The sequence below is a fragment of the Emydura macquarii genome, unplaced genomic scaffold, assembly GCF_026122565.2.
Source record: "Emydura macquarii macquarii isolate MOO-44397 ecotype Brisbane River unplaced genomic scaffold, CSIRO-AGI_Emac_v2 contig_2897, whole genome shotgun sequence".
NCBI classification, from domain to species: Eukaryota; Metazoa; Chordata; order Testudines; family Chelidae; genus Emydura; species Emydura macquarii.
The window spans coordinates 23,611,974-23,638,808 of record NW_027133034.1 but is presented as its reverse complement, the minus strand read 5'-3'; the positions used below and the strand labels follow the sequence as shown (position 1 = coordinate 23,638,808).

At 41.1% G+C, this 26,835-nt stretch overlaps 1 long non-coding RNA gene across 2 annotated transcripts in view; it reads left to right on the top strand.

Annotated features, from left to right (window-relative positions):
• Positions 1-7,776: 7,776 nt before the first annotated feature.
• LOC137166742 (uncharacterized) overlaps positions 7,777-26,835 on the top strand; it is a 38,728-nt gene continuing 19,669 nt past the window's right edge. For both annotated transcript variants that reach the window (XR_010923784.1, XR_010923785.1), the window contains exon 1: positions 7,777-8,121. This is a non-coding gene — a long non-coding RNA (uncharacterized lncRNA). The remainder of the gene's footprint in view (positions 8,122-26,835) is intronic.

Sequence of the window (26,835 nt, the reverse complement as noted above, 5' to 3'; positions counted from 1 at the left end):
TTAGCTCATTTGTTTAATGGCATCTGTATTAGTGGTTTCGATAAACCTGTTAAGCAGTATCAGTGCAAGTGTTGGAATATGCAAATTTAAAATGAACTTTTTGTAGCATTTATGTGAGTAAAATTCAAAACTTAGTGGACAATGAACAGAAAAAGGGTCAGGATATTGTGAAATCAAGCTCATTGTAAAATTAGAGTGAATACTTGATCTTAGAGTGGAGTTGTAGGCTACAGATCATTGTTAGACATTTACAGTCACAAGATAATGTTATTTTATATACTTACATTATGGTTGAATAATTTTAAATTATAATGTAAGACAAAACCAATATAATATATATTATAAAATTAAAGATACAAATAGAATATGTAATACATTTCTAATTGAAGTCTTTTCAAAACAAAAAATTGAAACATTTCACTTTGATTTTTTTTTAAAAATGACATTTCACGGAAATTGACATGTTCCTTCAGAAGGCTAGATTTAAACAAATCAGCATTTACAGATGGAAAAATATTCAGCTGGAAAAATTTCACACTTTATTTAGATTTAATAAATCAACACACTGACGACTCATAGTTCTGAGTTTGTGAAAATTTATAGAAATGCAAACAGGATTATTTCATTGCTGTCTTAGTGATTTGGTATTCCTCACACTCCATGACCTTATTGTTTAAAACATGTGATTTCATGATCTTTGAATAGCTGTATTCCTTTACCAGTTTTGCCACTTAAATGGGCCTCTTCGACAGAATGCCTGTAAGGCATTGGGCAGGTAGTTGCATGTTTCTATTGATACTATATTTGTCATTTGGTACTGATGACTGCATCTTTCACTCTAGCTTGTTGTTATGGTACTCAAATAATTTGATAAACAGTGTGGGCTGGTGTACACAGAAATGGATTGGGACTCTGCCTTAGGCCAAGCAGTGAGGCAGGTATCCAAATCATTTGATTTTCTTTCTGTGCATCAGTTTCTCTATCTATAAAATGGGGATAATGATACTTACACTGAACTTTGCAGAGCTCTTTGAGATCAACAGCTGAAAAGCTCTATATAAATCAGGGGTGGGGAACCTTTTTCCTGTCAAGGGCCTGATGGTGGCCGAAAAGGGGCAAACGGCGGCAGGGTTTCGGCGGCAGGCACTGCCCCCCCCCCCGCTGAAACCATGCCGCTGCCGAGAAACCGCGCCGCCGCTAGGGCCAGACCAAATGATTTTGCGCAGGCCGGACATTCCCCACCCCTGATATAAATGTTCAGTATTATTTTGTGTGTCTATGGCACTGATCACGGTGGTAGCGAAGTATTGTGCAACACATTAAAGATAGCTTTGAATATGCCCTCATAGCATTATTTTCACATCTCCTTTGTGCTTGATATGTATGTTTTTAACAGTCTTCTTTCTTGCCTTCTGCTTACTCCCATCTAGTCTTCCAGCTGTTTGCTGATCCTGGGTCATTGTTATAGGAAAGTCTCAATTTCCTAACAGGTTGAGAGTTTGTGGTGGCTTCTTCATACAGTATATTGGGGGGGTTTTGCATGCTTTATTCATATGTTCTTAGGACATTGTCATTTTTCTTTGCTGACTGGAGACATGTAGCAAAGGAATGGGTCTTTTTTACTTTGCATAAAGTTTAAATCAGTTAACAACAATTCTTACAATTATTGGACTCTTAACTTTATAGAAATTTCCTCCAATGGAGGTGTGACACAAATCACCACGATTATCAATTTGCCATCTTTAAATATGGTAATTGTTGTGAGTGATACCTCAAAGAATGCCTATGTTTTTGTAAGATGAAAACAGTGTAGTAGTCTGTTTCTTTGTTGGAGCTGCTCAGTGGATATATTTTTATGTTCCACATCTTAAGAATATATTTTGGGTTTTTTCTTTCTAATTTTGTTCTGTAATTTTGAGTACAGTCACTTGCAGGAAAGTATGAGAATTGAGTGAGACCCTGAACTTGCTTATCAAAAGGTGATTAGTTTTAAAAATGTCTTTTTAGCTGTGGGGTTGGTTATGGGGAACTGAAAGCTGCTATGGTCTAAGATATTTGTCTTCTATACAAATGTCTAGGTAATATTTGGGACTCTGTCATTTTCATTTAAAAATCTGATATTAAGGCTATGTCTACAGGGACCCACAGTTCAGACTTCACTGTGATGTGAACTGCAGTGCACAATAGTGTGCTGCACTGTAACTTCTCCCTGTGGATGCTGCTGACACGGACTAAAAGATACCTAGTTCACATTAATGTAGTTCTCTTCCAAACAGACCTACATTAATGAGAACTTGGTGCCTTTTAGTTTGTGCCAGCATGGGAGAATTACAGTGTAGTGTAGCATGCTGTATGTGCTGCAATTCACACCCCTGTAGTTTGAACTGTGTAGAGTCTCCGAGTTTAATGTAATATTAGGATGTGAACCAGCTAACCTTAAAACCTCCAGTATTTCCAACTTTGTAGGGGTGGGTGGACTTGTCTGCAGCTGCCCACTAGTAGAGCCAATCTAAATGAAGGGCTTTCTGAGTTCAGATCCATGGCCTGTGTGGTAAGCATGCTTTTTTCCCCAGTCCTTGCTTGTCCTCTGGAACCAGATTTCTAATTGAAGAAAAGTTGAGACATGAAGGAAAAGCAGAGACTGAGTAAGAGAGATTACTCATGGACTGAACACAGAACGATCTCAGGGGACTGGCGCATGCGCCTCGAAATAAGAGGGAGACAGTAACCTCCTTGCCCCACTAACTCCATCTCCATAGAATTGATAAGAGAAAAAGGATGTCTTCATCCTTTTTCTCTTTTCTACAATCCCTTCTGCAACTTCCATTAAAATGGTTTTAATTTTCAAAATCATGACAATAAATTTGAATACACATCACGAGACTTGTTTTTTGGAAGAATTGGCATAGGAACCAGTTGCCATAGGTGTGTGATAGCATTTCTGAAATATGGGCTTATTTCTCATACGAGTCAAGCCAATAAAAGGTACCAGTACATTTCATCCTCACATACTAGCTCTACTATAATTTTATTGCTTCCTACACCCTAGTACTATATCAACTTATTGAGGACACAATTTATTACTGAGACCACCTTCTTCTAGTCTCTAGCCTTTATTAATTTGGATTTTTCTTTGACACTGAAGATGAACCAAATAAAACCCAACAATAAAGAAGTACAGCATAAGTTGTATTTTTATATGACCAGTCCACATCACCTACTGTACGATATCTTCTTACAGTACTTCTGTGCAATGTTAACTCTTGCTTGTTAATATGGAGAAATGCTCTTTTACTTTGTGTATAGTTATCTGGTTTTTAGTTTTATCCTTTTTTTTTTTGGGTGGGGGGGGGGGACAAAGATCAGTAAAAATTGAATTTAAAAGCAAAAATGTCATATGATAATGGAAAAGGATTTTTAAAAAGTTAGAGAGCTAACTAAATCTGTTCCTGTTGCTGCACTGGGTTTCTACCACATTAGCTCAACTCTGTTAATATTTGAGAGAAAACTGTGTGCAAAAGAGTGGACCAAGCACAGTGTTGTAGTAGCCATGAAAGATATAGAACATATAATGTTTATTATACAATGCCTAAGGGCTCCAGCCAAGGCTGGAGCACCATTGTACTAGGCACTATACATGTACCTATTAAGAGACTGTCCCTGTCCCAAAGAAATTACAATTTAAAGACTTGACCCTGCATTACTGAAATCATTGACTTCAGTGGACACTGAATTATATCATAAATAGGCAAGACAGCTACTTGATGAGGGTGAACAAGAATCATCATATTGCAGATAGGGCTATGAGACACACAAGGTATGTCTACACTTTGAACTAAGGCTGTGATAGTGTAAGCCATTGGCACGGTCCAGCTGGGGTGTCGTGACCTTTCCTCGGGCCCAGGCTCGGAGGAAGGCCACAGCGCCTTCCTTTAGGGGAATAAACAGTGCCCATTTACAAGTTTTTAGCCCCAGCCGGGTGGGCTTCCTTCCCACTCCGTAGCCCTCCGGCCCTCAGGCAGGGTGGGGCAGGCAAGCAGTTTTCAGGCCCTGGCCCGCAAGTCGGGCAGGGCTGATTGGGCAGTCAGTAGCCCCCGGCCTTCCCACAGGCAGGGCTAGTAAAATAGTCTGGAGCCCCTGGCCTTGTAGGCAGGCAGGGCAGGTAGAGCTCAGGATCCTCTGCCTCCAAGCTCAGAGGGCAGCACTCACTCCTGGGCTGGTTAGGAGCAGGAGGGGTGGAGGTGGGGGGGGGAGGATGCAGGCCCACCCAACTCCACTGCATCCCAGCCCAGGGCCCTATCAGTGGCAAATTGCTTTGCCACTGAGTCAGCGGGGCTCTAGCCGCAACTCCCTGATGGGGTTTTAGCCCGACTCAGCCACTTGCTAGTCAGCTGTCCCTGGGCCATTTCCTCCCACTCTGTCCCTGGGTACCTGTCAGTAGTAGTAGAAGTAGTAGTAGTAGCTGGGGTAGAAGGTGAGCGGCAGTCCCACAAGTCCCTCATTGTTGACCAGCAGCAGGTCTGGAAACTCCTTGGCATTGTCAATGGAGGGTAGCTCCTCCAGGTCACAGGGGTTCCTCCAGTCTCCTGGGATCAGTCACTTCCAGGGGGTCCTTGACATCAGGCAGCTCCTCCAGGTCAGGGCCAGCCTCAGGGGGTATTTCCACCTAGGAGTCTCGGGTGGCTTGTTCCAGCTACTAGGGCCTAGCAACCCCTCTCCAGTCGCTAGGGCTTGGCGGCCCTCTCCAGTCGCTAGGGCCTGGTAATCCAGGCAGGTTTTGGAGGCTTCACTCGGTGGGGTGGTTGCTCCAAGCAGTCACTGGGTCTGAATCAGGCCTAGGCTACAGCCTCCGGGAAGACACATCTTCCTCCAACAGCAACTTCCCCTACTGAGCTCCTAGGCTGGCCTTTTATAGTTCTCTTTCCTGCCTTGGCTCCGCCCCTCTGTTGCCAGGTGGTTTGGCCTGTAGGGCCCTGTTCTCCCCAGCAGGGGCGTCGCGACCCTTCCTCGGGCCCAGGCTCTGAGGAAGGCCACAGTGCTATAGATAGACATGCTCTTAGGGTCAGATCCTCAGCTGGTATAAATTGTCATTGCTTCATCAACGTCAATGGAGCTATGACAATTCACACAACTTGCCACCAAGAGATTAGTGACTTCTCCAGAGTCATTGAGAAAATCTGTAACTCAGCTGGTAACTGAATCCAAATTGTCTGAGTCCAGTGTGTTAACCACAAGGCTGTCCTTTCTATTTAAACAAAACATCTTTTCCTTTGTGTATCCTTTCTTTCCATAGCCTGCTCTTTAGTGTAGAGGTTTAGTTTAGTGGGAGAAAGACTACATACAGTGAGATTAGGTGAAGAAATGAGAAAACATACTTATTTCAAAGTGTTCACAGTATTTTTCTAAATGTTTAAACTCTGATTTTGACATGTATGTTCCCTTAATATTCTTGTTTTAATACCAGCTCTGAGATACTCACTTGACTCTAATCCACATTTCTGCTTCCCCCCCATTCCTAAAGATAGCCAAAGGTAAATTGGGCCTACATTTAAAGCAGCCCTTTGGTGGCTTTCATATAAATCACATTGTCTTGAATGATCACTTAAGGGAGTATTGTGTTCTGGCTCCATCACAGCCTACACCACCTCTTATGCCAAGAAATGGGAGAAGAGGATAGCATAAAGTTAGCATAATTAAGGCACCTCTAAATTGCCTTTGTGGTGTTGCAGCAACGCAAAATATAACTTAAATATTGACCTGTAACATTAAATATTAAATTGACAAAATAAATGGCTCCTATCTAAAATTATCAAATTATGGTTTAGTAACAAACAATGAATGTAGTCAAAAACTCAAATATGTCTGAAATATACATTTAAATTCTGAGGTTCTTTGCAGTTTGAATGGTGGGAAACTTCTGAGGAAGTCATTCAAACAATAAATAATTTAATAGGAAATTGTGCTTAAACATATGTATTGTCTTTCCCAACTCAGATGCAACCAGTTTCTAAGAACATTATAATATAACATCAAGACTATTAAATACCATCTATCTTCAAGAGATGGTAAAGGAAACTATGTAAACATGCAGTTGAAAAAGGATTTGTCTATCAGCCTATCCATCAGAATCATCAAATTATTTAGTTTTTCCAATTCTGGTTGCTTTGAAATTCAGCCCCTGCAAAACACATCTAAAAAACTAGAAATTGATCCTCTAAAAGAAATGATTAGCTGAAGCTGTAAATTTGGAAGCCAAATGAGATACCAAACTGCAACAAAATTAAAAAATCAGAAACTTGCAGCTTTGGCCTGCTGTTGGAGATGTGCATCTCCTGGAGGCACCACACTAGCTCACATGTTTTGGGACTGTCCCAGGATACAAGCCTTCTGGCTAGAAGTAGGCAAGAGGATTAATATTACAGCGGAGATCTCCTTAAAATTACTTCCCAGAACTGTTTTGGGATGTATCCCATCATCTTGGAAAATCTCCAACTAAGAGAAAGCTTGGTTCTCTAAAGCACTGCTTGCAGCCAGACTATGCTGCTTACGCCTTCTGACAGTAGAAGCTTGGCACAGTAACTTGGCTGACCTGGCAGCTAAAGAGCAGGTCATATTTTGGAGAAGAGGGACTTCAGACAAATTTGAAGATTGTCTGATTTTTTTAAAAGTCTGATTAATTCCTAGTGGATAAAAACTAAGATGTTGCTCTCCTTTACCCTCTCTGTCCTCTTCCTTCCTTTTCTTTATCCCTCTTTCCCTTTTTTGTCTGTGCTCTTCCCTTTTTTTAGGGGACAAGGGAGGAAAAAAAACTTGCTGATTTAAAGGAAAGTGCCCATGTTGTCATGGGAATGGCATGTATGGTCCATTCCACATGAGAGAAGAACTCTTGTGTTTCCTGAACAACTTAATTATTAAATACAAACTTCCAATTCTAACACATGCATTCCCTGAGCATGCAAGTTCAGGAATGTTACCTGTCCCATAAATTGTACAGTATAGACTGTCACGTCTTTCTGTCTTCAGAATAGTACCTGTTTAGGTGGATAAATCACCAGGCCATGAACTGACTTACTTTTATTGATAACAATGCATTGTTGATTTGAGAAATTGTACAATGGTCAAGTTGTGGATGAGGAGTCTGGGGTAATCCCTCATATTCACAGAGGGAAATTTTACAAGGGATATTTGAAGGTTTCTTAATGCAATAGATAGACGTAACTAGCGTTTGATACAAGTTTGTAACATGTTGTTACTGTACAACATGGTGATTATACAAGCCCTTAAATTCTCCCAGAAGATAATGTTACTGGGAGTCTCTTTGCTTCATCAGCCTCCCTGTTTCTCCCTTAAGCAGTAGAGGACCTGAAGTAAATCAATCTGAATCCAGTGGGTTTTATTTTCCCATATTTACATGGTAGATATCCTGGTAAGCCCAACAAGTCTTCTTAAGCAAAACAAAAGAAACCCCCAAACACAATACAAACAAATACTTTCTGCTGCGCCTTCTTCTGGGGTCTTACCCTACTATGTCAGCTCCTAGTTGCTAATGTTTCCCCTACAGTTGTAATCTTAATTTCTTTCCCTATAGGAAGAGGACATAGCTTTCCCCCTGAAGAAGCTTCCTCTGTTTCTATAGTCTGTTTCTCCCTCCTCTCCCCAGAAGAGGGGTTTTTAAAGGTCACTGGCAGTACTTAACTGGCCTCAGGTGTCTCTAGTTAATGTGAGGTAACCCTTTTTCAGCTTATAGGAAAGAGAGCTTTCACCATTTGGCTAACATACCTGTGGTCCACTCCTCTCTTGTGGGTGTGGAGCTGCTGCGATCAGAGTTCTGGCCTAACCTCCACTGTAGCCAGACCCATCCTGCTTCCCTGCTAGCTGGTAGTCCCCGTGGTTCTTGGTGCTGGGGGGTTGTCCCCTGCTGGCCTGATTCCCAGAGAGGGAGTGAGGGCCCTACTATCACCATTATTGGGGTCTCTCCTGGCTTGTTTGCTGGCTGCTACTGACTGGGGGCTCTGCTGTTGCTGCTGCTACCTTTGGGGAGGAAGAAGAGGAGCTGCCTTGGGGAGCATGTGGTGGTGGTGATGCTGCTGCAGGATGTTGTGGAGGGGGTACTGCTACTGAGCTGAGTAACTGTCTTCTTTGTTATCTCCTGGGTTGGTGATGGTTGCTATTGTTATTTTGGGGGGGAGAGGGCGTGACTAGCAGTCTTCCCTCTAGCCCATCTACTCTCCTGCCACTGCCGCCACCACCCCCACTGCTACACCCTGCACCATCCCTGATCACCATCTGGGACTGCCATTGCTTCTCATCCTGGTTGCTCATCCTGACCCTGCTACCATCTGGGACTTTATTTGCGGCAGCAAGCAGTTACTGTTTGCGAGTGCACGTGGGTGTGTGTGCTCCTCCCTTGGACTGCATTTGGCTGATGTGTCCCTCCTACCTTTGCCCACTGGCTCCCCCTGCAGCATTTGCCCCCTTTCCCTTTGCTGCCTATCCTGCCTGCCTGCTGTTGATGACTTTGTTCCCTCCCCACTCTGCCCTAGACTGGTTTCCTAGAAAATTTTTTGTTAGTTTTCCTGCCCTGCCCTAGCCCCTGGGAATCTGTATGCCTTTTCCTGGCTCACCCCAGGCCTGTTTTCCACCCATTCCTTTCCTCCTTTACCCCTTGTCCCACCCAATCCATGTGCCCATGCACCCTCAGCAGTTGTGAACCCCACACCTCTCCCTTTTTTTGTTGTTTCCCCTAGTTCACTGCACTCCCTGTTGTCATTATAGTCCCCCTCCCTCCCTCCTTTCCCAGTGCAACCAGTGTCCCCACCACATATAAGGCCTCTGTGACTCTTTCTTGCTGGTACCCTCCTCCCCTGCTTGCAGCATAGTGGGGAGGAGTATGCCCACCACTCTCTTTTATCTGTCAGGACTGACTTTGTCACAATAACTTGGCTCTTTCCCATGTGAGTGCTGGTTATTCTTGACTTTCTGGATGATTTGGAAGACACACATTTAAAATAATACATATCTCTAGTCTGTGGAATATTTGTTGTTTTTTTATGACATTTTGTGGCTTAGCTAATTAGCATGGTTTCCTAGTTGCAATTCCATGTTCCACTATTGTGCTTAGAACAATAGCACACATGGCCATACTATTAAATTGGAATGGTATAAAACCTCTTCTTAGAGCCCTGAAATCAAAAACATCCTTATTGTAACTCCATTGACTACACTGAAATTACACCAGGGATGAATGTGACTTGATTTAATTTTTACTAAAAGTTTGGGGTCAAATTCTGCTCTCTGTTACACAAGCGTAAATCCAGAATAACTTCACTGAAATTCCTTAAGTATCTCAGGATTTAAAGCAGTGGGAAGAATTTGGCCCAAAAATTTAAAATACATTTTAAAATTGGGTTTCTCTCTTCTCAGCAGACAGAAAGACACATATGCAGGGCATCATTTTTAAAGCGTTCTGCCACATAATAGTCAGCAGATGGCATGGTGATGGGCCTGTTTCTGGCAAAATTAATTATTACTTTTATGCTTGTTCCCAAATGATTCTTAAACTTTGTGTGCATTTCAAAAATGTGTTAGCATGTTATAGGGGTGGGCTTTTTTGTTTTGTTTTTTGTTTTTGGAAGTTGGACACCATAAAATACTAATTATCTCTTACAAGTATCTAAGATAGCCATCTTGCAGAGAGGCCTGTAAATTTGGTACAACTATAGATAACGTTGATTCTTTCCCCCACCCCTTGCTGCAATTCTGCTCTTGCAATGCCTAGTGCACTTAGGTGAGTGTCAACAGCTGTTCCCTGAGAGCAGTGAAATGCAGATTGTTTGTCTGGAGATGGGCATGAAATGTTTTCACATGAAATGGCTTCACATGAAGTTGAGGCCTAGAGGGGATCAAGATAATTGTTCATCAAAATATAGTGACAGCTGAACTGGCTTTAGCAGTAGAGACCCACTCAGAAAGTGCATCAATAGAACCAGTTTTGTCAGTCATTATTGCAGTGAATTGACCTACTACCTCCTGGGTTTGAAGTGGTATGTATAATTTACCTCAATGAGGAGCAGGTCCTGATCTTGGTACTCTTAATTGATGAAGACAATTTAGAATCCTTTGGAGGATTATGCCACTACTGTTACTATATGCAGAGTTAAATTAATCAGCATGATTTTTTTTCTTCTTTAAAACCATTTTGAGTTTACTTTTTTTCTTGCTCTAACTGTATTATAATGTAGATAGAAACATGCAGGGCTTGCTTTTGATCTCAATTGAACTAGTGTAAATAAGGAGTAATCAGTGAGGTTACAGTGGGGTAACACCAATGTATGTGAGACAAACTCAGGCCCATGGCCTTTCTGAGAGAGAAAAAATTCTTATTTCTTATGGAAAAAGAAGAGGAGAAAACTAAAACCAGTGAGGTGGATGATGTTTGCTGCAAAGGCAGTTTGAGAGGTCAGGTTCTTTTCCTAATCATGACAAATGAGTCTGATCTAATGGATACTAATAATCAAGGATGACAAATGAGTTACCTTTTCAAATATTGTAGTCTCTATTATGTCTTCCACGTGAATAATCATTTTAAAAAATTTTCTCTAACAAGGGATGTGATTGTTGTTAATTCTAAGTACAGCAAAACTGAACTGACTTTGACCCTGAGATAGCTTTATAAACATTTCTTTTAATATGTACAAGAAAGACATCTAAGGAAATTTCATGTATTATTAGAACTATGAACGTATACAATAGAATGCTTTGTACCAATAAGTAGCTCTGGGAAGCCGAAGCCAACCTCTTTCCAACATCCACCTAAAATGAATGGCAAACTACTTGAAATGAAACAAAACATAGTGGAAATACTAATGGAATAAAACGTGCACAGGGAAAGAGGTAGGTCTATTGAACATGAGAATAAATTGTTAAATGGAAATGGAAATTCTTCTAATTAATAAGGCCCTTGATAAATTGAAATATTGAACAGTTGAGCAATTTGACTCCTTTAGATAAAAATAATCTGATTCTTGTCAATCTTTTACACTTGTTTCATATTGAAATAATTCCATTAACTTCAATGGAGAATCAGTCTCTAGAATATAAAATTAGATTATTTTTGGGAATTAATGGTCTACAGGATTGATAAAACACAAAATGTGTAATCTGTAGAATATCCACTAGAAACTGGCCCATTCAGTTAAGTGATTGAAAATTGTTACTCTCTGATGTCTTTTTAGTGGTCTCAATGCAATTCCCAGTAGATAGGTCTTCAAAAAATTAAAACAAATACAACAAAAACACTTTAATTGTCAATTACAGTACAGAGCTAGGAAAAGAACACAGGATTCTGGCTCTCCAACATTCTACTATAAAAATACTGCTCAAGCATGGAGGAGTGAAATCAGGAAGGCCAGAGCACAACTGGAGTTGCAGCTAGCGAGGGATAGGAAGAGTAACAAGAAGTGTTTCTATAGGAATGGTAGTCACAAGAAGGTCAGGGAAAAAGTGGGCCCTTTACTGAATGGGGGAGGCAACCTAATAACAGATGATGTGGAAAAAGCTGAAGTACTCAATGCTTTTTTCCTCCTCTGTCTTCACAGACAAAGGTCAGTTCCCAGACTACTGTATTGGGCAGCACAGAATAGGGAGGAGGTGAGCAGCCCTCAGTGGTGAAAGAACAGGTTCAGGACTCTTTAGAAAAGCTGGACATGACAAGTTCATGGGGCCAGATGCAATGCATCTGAGGTGCTGAGGGAGTTGGCTGATGTGATTGCAGTGACATTAGCCATCATCTTTGAAAACTTGTGGCAATTGAGGGAAGTACTGGACAATTGGAAAAAGACAAATATAGTGCCCATCTTCAAAAAAGGGAAGAAGGAAGATCTGGAGAACTACAGACCAGTCAGCCTCACCTCAATCCCTGGAAAAATCATGGACCAGGTCCTCAACAAATCCATTTTGAAGCACTTGGAAGATAGGAAGGTGATCAGGAACAGTCAGCATGGATTCACCAAGGGCAAGTCATGCTTGACCAACCTGATTGCCTTCCACAATGAGATGACTGGCTCTGTGGATGTGGGGAAAGCAGTTGACATGATATACCTTGACTTTAGCAAAGTTTTTGATACAGTCTCCCACAGTATTCTTATCAGCAAGTTAATGAAGTATGGGTTGGATGAATGGACTATAAGATGGATAGAAAGCTGGCTAGATCATTGGGCTCAGCAGGTGGTGATCAACGGCTCAATGTCTAGTTGGTAGCTGGTAACAAAGCAGAGTGCCCCAGGGGTTGGTGGTGGGGCTGGTTTTGTTCAACATCTTCATTAATGATGGGGTGGATTGCACCCTCAGCATGTTTGCAGATGACACTAAGTTGGGGGGAGTGGTAGATACGCTGGAGGGCAGGGATAGGATACAGAGTGACCTAGACAAATTAAAGGATTGGTTTAAAGGAAATCTGATGAGGTTCAACAAGGACAAGTGCAGAATCCTGCACTTAGGACAGAAGAATCCCATGCATTGCTACAGACTGGAGACCAACTGGCTAGACAGCAATTTGGCAGAAAAGGACCTGGGCGGTTACAGTGGATAAGAAGCTGGATATGAGTCAACTGTGTGCCCTTATTGCCAAGAAGGCCAATGGCATATTGGGCTGCATTAGTAGGAGCATTGCCAGTAGATGCAGAGAAGTGATTATTCCCTTCTATTCAGTACAGGTGAGGTCACATTTGGAGCATTGTGTCCAGTTTTGGGCCCCCCCCTTCAGGAAGAATGTGGATGAATTGGAGAGAGTCCAGAGAGGGCAACAAAAATGATTAGGGGGCTAGAGCACCTTACTTATGAGGAGAGACTGAGTGAGCTGGGCTTGTTTAGTCTGCAGAAGAAAAGAGCAAGGTGTGGATTTGACAGCAGCCTTCAACTACCTGAAGGAGGGTTCCAAAGAGGATGGAACTAGACTGTTCTCAGTGGTGGCTGATGACCGAACAAGGAGCAATGGTCTCAAGTTGCAGTGGAGGAGGTCTAGGTTGGATATTAGGAAAAACTTTGTCACTAGGAGGGTGGTGAAGCACTGGAATGGGTTACCTAGACAGGTGGTGGAATCTCCATCTTTAGAGGTTTTTAAGGCCCAACTTGACAAAGCCCTGGCTGGGATGATTTAGTTGAGGTTGGTCCTGCTTTGAGTAGGGGTTGGACTAGATGACCTCCTGAGGTCTCTTCTGACCCTAATCTTCTCTGATTCTCAGGCAAATACATTTTTACCAGTGGATTGCAACTTATGTTGATTCCCCTCTAGTAGCTCATCCAGACAAAGAAAAATAATTTAAGTCCAGATCCAAAAGGGGATTGAAGTGCCTAAGTGCTCTGTAATCCACAAAATCCCCCCTTGGCAGCCACATAATCCTGAAGGTGCCTAACCTGACCCATTGCCTAAGCTTTCACTGTAAAAGTTCCCTAGGCACTTAAGTCTCTGCCTCAGGCAGCAGTGCACATGCCTTGTCACCCCACCTAACCCGAAGTGCAAGCAACAAACCAGGGGAAGACAGGTGCTCCTCTGCCTAACTCCTCTGCATAGCCCTACTGGTTATGGCCCAGCTGACAATCTGAGCTGTGGTGGTGGTGGCCACCTTTATAACTTTTAACCCAAGGGCTAGCGTATTCTTTTGGGATGCTGGAGAGCCAGGTTCAGTGCCCCCACTATCTGATTTGGGAGAATTCTGGTGAGGAGCTCTTTCAGTCTATCCTGTTGAAGCCATGCCACTTTGTAGAAATGCTTAGGCATTGGGCCAGAGAGAGAGAAAATGACTTTATAGCCTGGGGTTAGGGATCCCCTTTGGATGTGGGAGATCCAGGGTCCAGTTCCCCAGCTCCAATGACTCTTGCATTATTTGTTCAAAAGAGAACAGCTTCAACACCGGAAATTGAGGGAGCCCCACATTACACAGACCAGTGATTTGAGCACTCTCCTGAGAGGTGTCAAAACCCCCTATTGAAATCCTAGCTGGCAGAGAGAGGAGTTGAACCTGGGGCTCTCACATCCCAGGTGTGTATGCCTACCACTCAACTATAAGGTAGGCAGCAGCCCTTTCTCCTTCTCCAGCCATTTTATGTGGAGTGAGGCAGGCACCTACTTAGTCTTGCAAGAAATGGCTTAGGCGTCTAAGCAGCCTGAGTCCAAGATGGAGGTTTCTGGCTGTAGAGATCACAAGCCGAGATAGGCCTTTCCCTGCAGCCTGGACTGAAGTGCTCAAATCTGTGAAAAAGGTGGTGCTTAGGACACACATCTGTCATTGGCATCCCCAAATGGTTCGCTTATGTGGCTCCCTGCCTAGTGTGTTGGCATTCCTGGATCTCATTCTTAGTCCCTTCTCTCTCCTTATGCATTGGAGAGGGAGTCTGGGCACCTAACTCAGATTCTGTGCATCCCATTGTCATTTCACTGAGTTTCTAGGTGCCTAAAAGTTAGGTTCCACAATGCTGAGCATTGCAACATGTGTGTCCTTTTGTGGATCCAGGCCTTACTTTCTTACCTCAGGTGCTTGGTTTGTGTTACGGAACTAAGTCTCTTATTCAAAGCTTCTGGATGCGTGTATTTATATTTGCACATGATGAAATCTGTATTTCTATTTCTTTAAAAAAAACTGCTTAATTCACACTGTGAAGGCAAGTTTTATAGTTAAATGACAGGTCCTAATGGTTTTTTTAATGACCTGATATGTAACAAAACTCAGCTGTTCCACATTTTGGTTGCTAGTCTCTCATTGGAAGGTTTGAGAATTGAGAGGTATGGTAGGGTCCACATTGTGTTATGTACTGTACAGACCTGATGGGGCAGTCTAGACACAACTTATGTTATGTCGGTTTTATGGCTTCACAGAAAATATCAGTTTCCAGGGCTGTCAGTTTGCCCCCCTCCTGAACCATCACATTTACAAGAATGTTATACGTTACCAATGTAATGTGCAACATGATTAATACAAATGTGTTTATAAAGAAGAATGTTGAACAGATTCTCACTCACAGACTTTATGCTTCATTGCTGAAGGTGGTAGGGATGACTCCAGCAGAATACTTACTGGGACTCTCAGGACACAAAGCAGACTGCTGCTTTGGGGCTTGCTCTTTAAAGACCCACAAAATGGGGGGGAGAGGGGGAAAAATCCCAAATAAATATGTGGCCTATTACTGCTCTTTAATCTTTTCTGGTTTTCTTCAAGTTTATATGTCCTACTGAACTAATTTTCCCAGAAAGAAAAGCATTTTATCTTCACTCCTTTCAAGGAGGACAAATAGTCTTGCCAGCCCTGGCTTAATTTTCTTTCACTTTAACCCTGTGTTTTAGCATATTTTATCATCCAAATCTCTGCAGTATTTGAGTGAGATTCCAGTAATGTCTTCCTGCAAGTTGCATCAGTCTCTATTGGCCAGATTTTTAAAAGTACGCTGCATTCAGCTGCTCCTGCTGAAAACAATGGGAGCTGCTGGGAGCTAAGCACTATTGAAAAGCTGACCAAAAAGTGTGTGGCTGTTCCTACTTGCCCTCCAGATGAATTATTCAGGGCCCGATTCTGTCAGCTTTACTCACATTACTAATTTACTTCCTCAGTAGTCCCATTGATTTGGAACTCCTCAGTGTTTGTGTTAGTTCTAGTGGCAAAATCTGAGCCTCATGAAGCAACTGTAGGGTCAAACCCTGCTCGCATTTTTATACGAGCAGTTCTGTAATGCACAAGACTCATGATGTCAAATCGAAGTCATGCACAGTGGTCAATGGGATGATTCATAAGAATAAAGCAAGAAGGATGCCTGATATTGATACCTAAACATGCCCAGTAGTTCATGTTCCTCTCTTTAGATATTTCCAATGCAGGCAGGCACTTCAGAGGCAGATTTCATATTAAAATTCAGTTGTAGCAAAAATAAATAGTCTTGAAGCAAAAAAAAAAAAAAAAAGGAAAAAAAAAAAAGGCAAAACAAACAGGAAATGCAGATATGAGCTCTGGATACAAAACTAGCATACAGGCCTTGCAAAGTATCTTTCAGCTTAAGTAGTAGGGGTTTGTGTGTGTGGTGCTAGAGGGCCTGGGCTTAATTCCCACTTTGTGGCCATAGTTGGCTACAAATTGATTAGTAATGAGGACTTTTATTATTAATCCTGTATACCAAGGTGCTTTCCAACAAGCATGTAGGAAGTTATGCTGTTTTGATCCCTTTAATATTTGAAAAACTGTATACATGTAATCATTTGTATTTGCAGATATCTCTTAAAAATGATCTAGGCACATAGCGAAGTCAATGAGACTTAGAGTCCTAAGTGCCTAAAATCCAGATTTCAAAGGTATTTAGGCACCTAAATATGCAGATTGCACCTAACGGAATTTTCAAAAGCACCTAAGCAGCAAATGGAATCAAGGGGATTAAGGTGCCTAACCTGGTTGGGTTCCTAGTGGATTTTCAAAAGTACCATCTGCATATTTAGGTATTTGAAAATCTGTCCTCCTGTCACTTTTGAAAATGTTACCTTCTGGTTTGCATCATCATCGTCACCATAGCGTTATTCTCCAGCTATGTGTTCATGAATAGATTATGCTTTTGTATGCACAGCTTGTGTTGACAATGACACATTTTTGCAAATGGTTATTTTTATTGGATTCTTAACACTTCCTCCTCATGTTGGAACCCTTTGCTTTGTTTTGTGGTTGCCTCTATATTCATTGCAAACAAATCTTCCTTTTGCTATTTGTTTACCCTTGAATTCTTCTTCAAGTAGTGTCCCTGTTGGTGTCCTTCTTCAGGTGTGCTTATACCCCTGTGCCTTTGACTGGAGATTATTGATAGCGGTGCTTGTTCTGCCCCTAAAAACACTGCATCCTTGTGCACTGTACTGAGGTTATATAAGGCTGCGCGGGTGAACTGCCATTTGCTTCTTTTTAATGGCCTTCGGCCGGAGACAAAGTCTAGTGTGTATGTGTGTCTGTTTACTGTGTACTTGTTTCCCCCTTTTATTAGTGTTTTAGCTTCATGGTTCTTAGTAGTAATAGTAGGTTTAGTACTTTAGTTGGAACATTTGTTCTTTTCTTTTTCCCCTTTATTGAGAGGCTTGAACAATGTTTTCTTCTGTCAGGGATGTCAGGCTTCCCGGGATTTAATAGGTGCCTCTCTTGTTTGAAATACAATTCCTGTAAGTGATGGGCACTCATGCTACATTCATTGCCAGCAAGTGTAAAATCTGCTTATCTTTTGAAGAAATCCTGTAAAAATAGGAAAATTAAGTATAGACTGTTAATGATGGAGCAAGCCTTAAGCCTGGCTTTGCACCTGGGTACAGAGAAACCCCCCAGTACCAGGATGCTCCACATCTGTCAGTTCCCTGTCATCATTTGAGATCAAGGTCACCAAGAGCTTCCAAGGGGAAGACAGTACCAAAACCCCAATCTTCAGCACTCTTCTTGACTGAGGTATCGATAACTGCACTGACAGTACCAAGAGCTTCCCACTCCAAGTATAAGGAAGGGGATAAGAGGAGTAAAACAGAGTTTTACTCATCAACGAGGATATGGTTGCTGGAGATCTCAGTCCCCAAAAGTAGTACTAGTGAGACTCCGAGTACTTTGGGTACTGTGACGCATATAAGTCTTCAGCTAAGTCCTATACCTCAGCAGTAGAAGGCTCGGTATTGACGACTACTACCACCAAGAGACCAGCTTCAGTGGCATCCTAGACCCCCTCAGTACTGACATCAGTGTCTCACACAATGGCCTCTGGAACATCATTCGTGCCACTACAGAGTTCTGTTGTCTTTCTGGTACCTCAGGAATTCCTGTAACTGAAAGACTTTGTTACTGAATGAGCCTGAGTCTCCACTCTTGATACCAGGGTTGGCTGAGTTACTGACTGCTCATGTTTCTGGGAGACCTGCCTCTTCAAATATCCATAAAGCAGTTGTCACCTCCGACACAATATGTGGAGGAGCGTTCTGACTTAGACGCTGAACATTCTGTTCCAGGTTCTCCAGTTTATTGCAGGAGATGTTATTCTCTGCTGTAGAAGCAACAGACAGGGCACCAGACCCCAGCCTTCCAACATTTGGAATGACCAGCATTAGATTCCTACCCCCATGCGTTATGGACTCACTCATTGGCCTTATTGGGATCCATGGGCAATGTACTGCCAGCACTTTCGAAGAACTTCAACTCAGTCCCACAGGGAACACATAAAATCTGATTTCCTGGTACTATCCATCCCTCCTCCCCATTCTGAGCTTGATGAGACCTTTGAAAGGCAAGAATGGACAAGGAGGTTACCCCCCGTCCCAAGCATTTATCATTGTCACTGGATGAGGGATTTATACCACCATTCCCATCATTAGCTGACTACTTTAAACAGTTCCAGGACGTGAGGAAGTGGGCAGCTGACACTCTGTAAATTCCCCTGGAAGATGACCAGGATTCCCATCACAAGCTCCTGAACATATTGCACACCTCTGCCTCAGCATGGGTGACACTGTCAATTAATGAAGCTTTCCTGGAGCCAGACAAGTCCATCTGGGAAACTCCAGCAATGGTCCCTCCTATATGAAAGAGGGCTGATTTTAAAGTACTATGTCCCAGCCAGGGATTCTGAGTTTTTTATTTTCTCATTCAGCATCAAATTCTCTGGTCATGGATGCAGTCAATGAGAATGGTAGGCAGCATACCCCAAAAGCCACCCCTTTATAAAAAGGCCCAGAAACATCTTGCAAACAAAGAGGTCCAGAGCTATCTGTCACCAACACTTCAGTTCAGGATAGCTAATGACATCAGGCGCTGATGTCAAAACACAACTACCTGAATTACAAAAGTTTAATGTTTTTATTGACCATTTACCACAGGAATATTGTGAACAGTTCAGTGCCATAATAAAGGAGTGTTAGCTTTTGGCAAAAACTTCACTGCAGGCTTCATTCGATGTGGCAGGCACTGCGTCTATTTCCATCACAGTAGTGATGAGGTGAACTTCCTAGCTTCAGTTGTGTGGGTTTCTGTGGAAGGTACGATTGACTGGAATATCTATCTTTTTGTATGCCAGAAGCTTTTTGCAGATTCCATGGATGACTTGCTTCAGATCCTAAAGGACTCTATGGCAACACTTAAGTCTTTAGGGATATACATGCCTGCAAATAAAAGGAAGTTTTAGCAGGTCTCAGTTGGAACAAAGATCACATCCTGTTCAATCTTCCACCTTCCATAGGCCACAGGAACCACCAGCTAAGAGGTTGAAATTTTTCAAAGAAAAAATCCTGCAGCTACCTTGACTGCTTTGTCCCAGTCTTCAAATTATCCAAATGCCAGTTCTGATGGTTTAGCAGAGAATCCACACCACCCAGTGACTAGATTTTTATCAGTTGCATGACACACACCCTTTCTCAATTTGAACACCACCTCTCTATTTCATTAAGCATGGGAAGCAATAACATCAGACAAATGAGCATTGGAGGACATTACTTTGAGTTATACTACCCAATTTACCTCTACCCTGCCTTCCAACCCCCTTCCCCATATGTCTTTAGGGATCCCTCTCACAAATAATTGCAGACATAGGAGATCTCATCACTCCTAAATCCAAGAGCCATAGAACCAGTCCCACTTCAACATAGGGGAAAAGGGTTCTATTCAAGTTATTTTCTGATAACCAAGAAAAATGGGGATTGGATACTAGATCTCAGACAAATGAACAGGCATGTCAAACATCTGAAATTCAGGTGGTGTTCTTAGCAGTTAGAATTCCGTCCCTGAAATTAGTGGACTTGTCTGTGATCCTTGACCTCAAAAATACCTACTTCCACATAGCAAATCATTCTCACAAAAGATTTCCTCATTTCGTTTTCAGTCACAATCCTTACTAGTAACAGGTCTTACCCTTTGGCCTGTCAGCCACCCAAATGGTCTTCTCAAAAATCATGTTGCTTGATGACTGAGGTAGGCAGTGACTAGGAACTGTTTTTTCCTATCTCCACAATTGGTTCCTCAAGGATCGATAATATTGGGGTCATGCAGTATGGTCAGCAGTATGGTCAGCAGTTCAAACAACAACTTCACTGTTCCAAAGTCTAGGTCTGCAGATACATCTTGAGAAATTGATCTTGACCTCTACACAATGAATTCTCTTTATAGGAGTGCTTCTAGATTTGATAACAGGCAGAGCTTAACTCCCTCTTAAGAGGTTCCTTTCTCTAAAGAACCTTATGCAAAGAGTGAAGCTTAGCCCTCAAGTTCCAGCATGGCCATGTCTGTAACTGCTGGGACACATGACAACTTGTGTTTTTGTGACACAAAATGCCAGGTTGCATCTTCAATGTGTCCAGGGTGACTCAGGACTGTTTATATAACCAACAAACAGTCTCAACAGGCAAGTATCTGTACCCTCTCAGATCCTATAGTCACGCAAATCCAAAGTTTTTGCAAGAATCCTGTTCAACCAAACCCCCCCTACATTCATATTAACATCAGAGGTTTTCCTCATTTGGGTCCACACACAGTCCAGGACAAATGGTCACAACAGGAACAGTGCTTGCACATTAATCTGTTGGAATTAAGGGAGGTCAGAAATGCTTGCGTCTGCTTTCGTCTCCTACTCAAAAACTAGTCCATCAAGGTCATGACAGACAACATAGTGTGCATGTTTTATATCAGCCGTTCTCAAACTTCATTGCACCGTGACCCCTTTGTGATAACACAAATTACGACATGACCCCAGGAAGGGGGACCAAAGCCTGAGCCCGATCCCACTACCCTGGGTGGGAAGGCCAAAGCCTGAGAGGGGGCTGTAACCTGAGCCCTGCTGGCCAGAGCTCAACCCCCCTTGTGCTTCAGCCCTGGGCAGTGGGGCTCAGACTTCTTCAGCCCAGGCCCCAGAAAGTCTAATGCCAGCCCTGGCAACCCTGTTTAAACGGAGTCGTGATCCACATTGGGGTCCCAACCCACAGTTTGAGAACCGCTGTTTTATATTAATAGTCAGGACAGAGCTTGTCCTCCTCTCGCTCTACACCTATGTGATAAAGCTTCCAAAGAACTTGTGTGTAGCCAACTGAATAGTCATCTTGGCTTCTTGCCTCCTAGCTGTACGAAACACCAGGGAGGATGACCTGAGCAGACATTTCTCCCTAAATTATGAGTGTGAGTTGGACTCTTGAGTCCTCAACAAAATATTCCTATCTTGGGGATTTTGAAGGTTGATCTTTTTTGCCACAGTGGCTAACACAAAATGCAGGAAATTCTGTTCCAGAGGGGGGCTTGAACCCCATTCTCTAAGGGTATGTCTTCACTGATTGGCGGCAAATTCACCACTGTCAGATCAATCTATCCGAATCGATTGAGTAGTCAGTGAAGACCCACTCAATCGATCCAGAAGTTGACTTGTTAAAACCACCCCCTCAAATGGCGCAGCTCAGTGAAGACGCCACGCACAACGAAAGTTAAGAAGTCAATGGGAGTTATGCACGCTACTCTGTGTAGCTTGTGTAACTCCCATAGACTGCCGACAAATTTTAAGGTAAGTGTAGACCAGGCCTTTAGAGACTCTTTCCTCATTACACGGACAAAGTTTTTCTGTGCATATCATCCAACTCCATTGCTCTTAAAGGTCATTATCAAGATCAGACATGACCAACCCGAAGTAATTAATTGCACCAAGTTAGCTTAGACAAGTTTTGGTTTCCTTACCTCATCAAACGCTCCTCTGACCCTCTGTGGTAACCTCTCCTTCCGACTTTATGCCATATTTTTAACCTATATGTACTTTTGGTTCTTTTATGTCTTGCCTTCACTTTCATTTGGAAAGCATCACTGTCACTACACCTCCAAATATCACTGTTCTTTGCAAAGTCAAGTCTTCTAGCCCCAGGGTGGTGGATTTTTCCTTTTCCATTTCTCTGCTATACCACTTGCTTCCAGGAAAATCTGGAAGTCACCTCCCACAGTTCTCTTCCAGGTCCCCTTCCAGACTGATGGATTTAACAGGCTTATTTAATTCAATTTTTGTCAAAGATTAGGTTGACTTCTGACACTATTCCTTCACCTTCATGGTTTGATAGGGTCTTAGTAGGTTTAGAATTCAGTTCAGGTAAGACTTCAAAATTTACAAAGACCTTGATCTTGCAAAGACATGCTATTTATAGTTAAATACATGCTTAAGTTTATACATGTGAATAGTTCCACTGAATTCAGCTCACATGCATAAATCTTTTCAAGATCAGGGCCATACAGAAGACTGAAACTTGTTCTACAATGGTCCAACCCAACATAGCCTCAGTAGACCATTCAATAAATCCTCTTTCAATAATCATATCCTCTCCCATAAGATTGAGAAAAGAAGTGAAAATGGCTTCTGCTGACCTGCCTGAGCAAATGGGGCAATCCCAGCCAATTGGGGGCCTTAAGAAATGCCATATAATTTCTTGTTTGCGGTGCTGTAGCTGTGTTGGCTCTAGGATATTAGACTGACAAGGTGGGTGAGGCAATATCTTTTATTGTACTGTCTGTTGGTGAAAGAGACAAGCTTTTCAGCTTACACAGAGCTTCCTGCCCCCCAAGGTCTGACCTGAACAGAATTTGGTCCAATAAAAGATATTGCCTCACCCACCTTGTCTGTCTAATATAACTTTGACCTGAAATTATGAAATCTAACCAGTCCAGGTCAAAACTTAAAAATGCACTATGATCAATTGCCATGACACTTTTGCTGATGTGATCTATCCATATGGTGAAAACATTTTAGTCTACTTTGCAAAACATTTTACTCATGTAAAAATTTGTGCACAATGATGCATTCTTGGGAAAGCTCAACTAAATAGTACAAGAACAAATTTTAAGTTTTTCAGTGTTCATTTCACACAGTTCTAGTGTTTTGTAATTGTAGGATTAAATTAAAAATACTCCCTGAGGTGGGGAAAAAAACATATCCATTATAGAAGTTACCCTTTGAGTGAGATTAAAGGAATCTTGACATGCATTTTTTTGTATATATTATTCTAGCTCTTCACTTGTGCTTTTTCAAACTCCGTGGTCTTTCTGATCAAGCTATGTGCCCTCAGTACTCTCCTGATGTATAGTTTTGGAATGACAGGCTGTCACTTAGCGCTTAGTTGATTTGAGAAACATAGCGCAAATCAACAAAGCAAGCTGTCAGTTTCTTTGAACTTTAAATATACTATAGATTCCAAATGATCTAAAACTTTTCTGGCAACGATTCTAAATCTAATAAATTTTTAGTTTATTATGCAGAAATGTTGGATCTACTTCAATCATCATTATCATCATCTAGTTTATATATACTGCTTTCATCCATAGATCTCTGAATACTTTACAAAGGACATCAATATCATTATCCTCATTTTATAAAACCTGTTGTTAAATCAACCCCATTAATATTATTACATGGAGTATAATTTGAATTTCATTATACTAATTATTTATGTTAGAAAGGTACGGAAAAGTTTAGACAACCTTTGGATAAATGTTCAGATTTTCTGATGCTTATTCAAATATAAATATAAGCTTGAAATTTTAGAGGTTTATCCATCACTAAGTGTATGTTACATATGTATATTTGTTAAAATATGTTTCCTGTTTGTTCTCTGTTAAAGAAATTCATAGCAAATGTATTTAACTTACAAGTCAAACAAGGTTTTCTAGCTGCCAACAATGTGACCTGGATCCGTTATCTGAAAAGCAAGCTGTGTGCTTTCAGCTTCATACATCATAAGCAATTTCAACAACCAGTAACAACAAAGATTCTGAGCCAAATAATGCTATGGGCCAAATTATTCTGTTACACTATTGAAACTCCACTGATTACACTGAAGAGCAGAGTTTGGTCCTCTGACAGCATAACCACTGGCAGTTTGATATATAATACATACAAGAGTACAGCTTAATCTTCCTTAGCTATGTTGGTTTAACAATGCTCATATTAGTAAAAATCAATTTTTTTCACTAAACTAAAAATAACTGATTTGCCATAAGGGAAGAAGTTATGGGGTGGAATTCCCAGCCCTATTGAACTCAATGACAGTTTTGCCATGTATTTTATCAAGGCATCATATTTTGCTGACCTAATCTGGGTTGTGTTAAGGAAATAATGATTACACAGTGATGAACATAAAGAATGGCCATACTGGGTGAGACCAATGGTCCATCTAGTCCTCTGTCCTGTTTCAAACAGGGACCAGTGCCAGATGTTTCGGAGGGAATGAACAGAACAAGGCAATTTATTGAATGACCCATCTGCTGTCGTCCAGTACCACCTTCTGGCAGTTGAAGGTTCAGGGATGCCCAGAGTGTAGGGTTGTGTTTCTGGCCATCTTTGGCGAATAGACATTGATGGACCTGTCCTCACTGAACTTACCTACATCTTTTTGGAATCCCTGTATGCTTTTAGCCTTCACAGCCTCCACTGACAAAGAGTTCCACAAGTTGACAGTGTATTTTGTGTGAAGATGGACGCCCTTTTGCTTGTTTTAAAACAGCTGCCTATTAATTTCATCAGGTGACCCCTAGTTCATGTGTTATGTGAAGCGGTAATAAAACTTTCCTAGTCACTTTCTCCACACAAAGTCATGATTTTATAGAACTCTGTCATATTTCCCCCTTAATTGTTTCTTTTTAAATGGATCAGCAGACCCAGTCTTTTTAATGTCTTGTATGGAAGTTGTTCCATACCCCTAATCATCTTCATTGCCATTCGCTGCGCCATTTCCACTTCTCATGGTTTTTTTTGAGATGGGATGACCAGAACTGCACTCAGTGTAAAAGGTGTGGGTGTACCATGGATTTCTATAGTGGCATTAAGATATTTTCTGTTTTTATTATCTATCCCTTTCCTAGTAGTTCCTAGTGTTCTGGTCGCTTTTTTTTTTTTTGACTGCCACTGTCCACTGACTGGATATTTTCAGAGATATATTCACGACTCCAAGATCTTTCTTGAGATGTAACAGCTAATTTAGACTCTATCATTGTGTATGTATAGTTGGGATTGTTTTTGCCAGTGTGCATTACTTGGCACTTATCAATACTGAATTTCATGTGCCATTTTGTTGCCCAATCACCCAGTTTAGTGAGCTCTCTTTGTAACTCTTTGCAGTCTGCTTTGGCCTCAACTAACTTGAATGATTTTGTATTGTCTGCAAACTTTGTCACTTCACTGTTTACTCTGTTTCCAGGTCATTTACGAATACATTGAACACCACAGTACAGACCCTGCTGTTCACTACTCTCCATTGTGAAAACTGACTTTTCCTACCCTTTGTTTCCTATCTTTCAATCAGGAAGTGATAAGATGAATTCCCTATTATCCCTTGACATAAAGTATAATAAATGGATGAAAAACTTGGCAGTAGTAGAAAATTTCATAATAAGCTGTTTTCTCTGTGCTTTTAAAACTAGTCTTAAGTATATAGGCATCAGTGTCTTTATTCATTAGCTTTCTGGAGAGACTGTTTTGCGGAGGATAGACAGCATGTCAATAGTGAATTACTTTTAAATAACAAGGTGGTAACAAAGGTAGAAGTACAATAATAAGGAAGTAGACCCCAGAACTCAAGTACAGTGTTCTTATATGTATCATGATTGCCTTGTAATTTTAAAAGTAGGTAGTATTTAAAGGTAGTATTAAGGAACACAAAATTTAGGAAGAATGTGGAGCTTCAGTATAGTTTTTGTTCAAATTGTAAAACTTTACTGTCATCTGTAGCACCTATCAAACATCTGGCTGGAATGGAACAGTGCAATAATGATGGGAGCTGTAATCTCTGATATTTTTTATATAAATGAATGTTTATTAGGAGAGCAAATCCTGGTGCCCATTAAGTTTGCTTTGATTTCTTCAGCCCAAAGTAATTTTCTGGTGGTACAAAGCCAGAATAGTATCCTGATGTTGTCTCTCAAGAGCCTCCAAAATATGGGTAAAAATATGGAATGATAGAGGAAGTGGCCAGAACTGTAAATGTTTTTAAATCAGTGTTTTAAATATGTAGAGGCCTATCAGATACGCTCTTCCCAATATGTCCCTTCCCTGCAGCATATACTCTGCTTGTTCCATTTGTGATTATTGTTTGATTATGCTAAATTGCCATTATAGGAGAGGACTGGCACAGAATCAACATTATAAATCCACTGATCTTGTATTTCTTTCTTTACATTACTTCTTATGAGTCTTGTGGTTTGTTTCAGATAGGTTATGGTGCAAGACTATATACTGGATTTATTTGGTGAATTTTTGTACCTTTTTTCATAATTAGAGAACCTTATGTATCAAAGTATATGATGCATTTTGTTTTATGCATTATACTATATTAACTGAATGTTTTCCTACTGGATTTACTAGAAATATGATTATTTTATCAAATTTATTTATTTTTATTTATATATGTATTGGTTTTATTTACTTTTATCATGACTGAACATAAAAATTTAATGCTTTTTTGATAGTGCTTCTTATAGTTGAAATATAAAGTTATGAAAGTCATGTAAATGGAATCAATTTATCCATATCTATTTGCTCTCATGTTAAACAAAATTATTCTTTCTAGGATGAATTATGGCTGATTTGACTCCAAAATTTAATAAAAACTGATTTCCTTTCACAATGCTAAATCATTAATGATGGGGGGGGGGGGGAAATGCCTGCAATAATATTCAAATATATTGGATCCAAGTTTTGCATGGCCTTAATATATTTTTGTCAGTGCTGTATTAGTTCATAAATTTTAATGCTTATAATCATCCATCTAGTGCAGAAAATGCCTGTTCAACATATTGCAATTTGTATTTAATGAACATACAGCACAATTCACATGAAACCCAT